The sequence below is a fragment of the Eptatretus burgeri genome, chromosome 9 (assembly GCF_056783735.1).
Source record: "Eptatretus burgeri isolate ZD-2024b chromosome 9, Ebu_testis_v1, whole genome shotgun sequence".
Taxonomy (NCBI): Eukaryota; Metazoa; Chordata; class Myxini; order Myxiniformes; family Myxinidae; genus Eptatretus; species Eptatretus burgeri.
The window spans coordinates 31,513,875-31,516,581 of NC_140969.1; positions in this window are offsets into that span (position 1 = coordinate 31,513,875).

Consider the following 2,707-nt stretch of genomic DNA (forward strand, 5'->3'; position numbering starts at 1 on the left):
CTGCAAATATTTTATTTAACAACTTGCAAATACAACCCGTCGCTTTGCTGACGGGGGTATTAAGGGTGGGGAGAAGAGGGATGGGGGAGAGAGAGAGCGAGAGAGAGAGAGAGAGAGAGAGAGAGAGAGAGAGAGAGAGAGAGAGAGAGAGAGAGAGAGAGAGAGAGAGAGAGAGAGAGAGAGAGAGAGAGAGAAGGGATGAATGGAGGGGAGAGAGAGGAGGCAGGAGGGGGTGGGGGAAGCTAGGAATGGGGGAAGAGTGAGGAAGGACTGGGAGGTGGGAAGAGTGAGGAAGGACTGGGGGGCGGGAGAGCAATGCCTCAAACTTTGTTATACACTGTGAGAGTGAGGGGTGCAAGGAGAGGGTTGAGAGAGAGAGAGATATAGATATAGAGACAGATAGATTTTTTAAAAAAAACAAGAGAGAAAGGTGAGGGTGGAAGTGGGGTTAGTAAAGAAAATGATATGTGATGCTTAATGACCAAACACAAACACAAAACAAACTCATGTCAAAATAGCTGTACACACCACGACACAACAGAGCTGATAATGTTATCCACTGGCACATCTGCAAAAACTTTGATGTCCCAGTTCCAGAAAATGTGGGAACATGAACCAAAAGTAATCGCTGAAAACATGGAAGTACCTACCGCTCACGTATGAACAAATGATCCTATTGAGCATGAACATTGAAAACAAAGCGTTGCAACCAGATCTCACACAAAAAGAAGGCATTGCTGAATGAGGTGTTTTTGGATGAAACGATGCAAAAATCAAGAAAATGACGATTTTCAAAATCTATCTCCTCCGACATTTCTCAAGCAATCTTGAATTTGATTGTGGCATATGAATCTATGGGACAATATCTAAATTTGGTCAGGACGGATTTTCGAATTTCGCTTTCGTTTTTGCGTCACGTGACTTCAAAGTTTGCAAAAACTGCCCTACCTTCAGGAGGCTATATATTTTCTCGCAGAGATGACCGTCACTCCTGCACGGGTGTATTTTTAAATGTGGAGTGTCAATCAAGGAAGCAGCACCTACCATTTTAAAAGTCTTTGTTATGACTCAGCCAGGGTTTGAACCACCGACCTCCCATAATCAGAGCGGACTCTCTAACTATTACACCACCGAATAGAACATGGACAACATACAAAAATGAGAATTTCCTTTTCTAGACCCTTAGTTACTCACCCATTCCTCCTTTCATTTCTCGTGTTTATGTAATGAGGAATGTTCTAATTCTACTCCTCCACATCCACTTTTCACATTCCCATATCCCCTCCTGTTCCCTTCCATCCGTCCCACTCCCTTTGTGCCCCATCCCATTTTCTTTCTCTTCTTCCTTGCTAGCACAAAAACCAAAATCTTGTGTGAAATTTTAAAATTACTGTGGTTTTTTTTCTGCATTATTTCAAAAAGTAGGCATATAATAGCCTACTTTTTCACCCTGGACATGATGTTTGCAATTGTGTGCAGGAACTTGGGCTGCGGAAACGTGTGGACCAGGTTGTTAGATATGCATCAGGGTGTCGCGCATCCCTGTTTCTGCCAAATTTATTGCCTAAACTCCTCTCCCCCCACCTCCCCACTCCTGAATGCTACAATTCCTAAACTATCAGCTCCTCCTCCCTCACTTATTCTGTGGGTCTTTAGTATAAGAGGGCTTCAAATTAACTTATCAGACCTCTCCATCTAAATTGCCTCCATCTCCTGCCATCTGACAGAAACCTCTCACACAGGATGTTCCCAACTCGTATCCCTCCTTCACTTCAACAAACCCAGTTTGTTACTGCATTATGTTCATAACTCCTTTCTGTAGCCACTCTCCTCTGACCAGACACCACTCCCAACTCCCTCTCCAGGAATATTTGTGGCTTTTTGTCTATCTCTCTCTCTTTCTTTCCAAAACAACCTCTTGTTTCTCGATGTGGTCTACTATCCCACTATCTTCTATGACTTCATCTGGAAGCGTATTTCTCAAACATGGATTATCTTCTGGCAAAGAACCCCAATTCTCCATTTATTGTCAGTGGAGATCTTAATTGTGACCACGTGACTGCTGTGAGTCAGTCCTCAAACCACAGTCCAACGTACATAACAATGAAGGCTTTTTGCTAAATGGCTGCATTAATCAGGAGTCCATCTCTTCCTTCTCAAATCCCCATAAATGCCAGTCAATCTTTGTTCGATTTAGTCATGGCAAACCTCTCCTCAAGCATGTGCTGCTACACTTAGCTCTTTTCATATTGGCCTTTTAAAAGTGTTTGTGTCCTTGGTGGTCGTCAGAGAGCAGCCACAGTGCTGACACGTACAGCAGCAATTCGGCAAGATCGGTTGATCCGTTCTGAAATCTATTTCCCTCACTGGTCCATTTCCCACCATCTTGTGACACCAACAAGAGATAAAGGATCCTGAGGTTGCATCTGAAGGTGTTCGGCTTGAAACCAAAAGCAAAAATTTGGGAAAACGCCAGGGTATGAGATAGTAATTTATCAAATTGCATGTTTACTCCAATGTTGATAACATAATCCCTGATAACATTTACTGAAAAAGAAAATACTGAATAGCTTTATTGAATTTACACCACAAATAAAATAAATGGCTGGTGATGATGCATTGCAAGTAGAAACTCGAAAGAGCAATCAGAGATTGCAGACCGTCGCCAGAACTTGTTTTGTGTCGTTTGGTGTGAAGTATTTTGTGT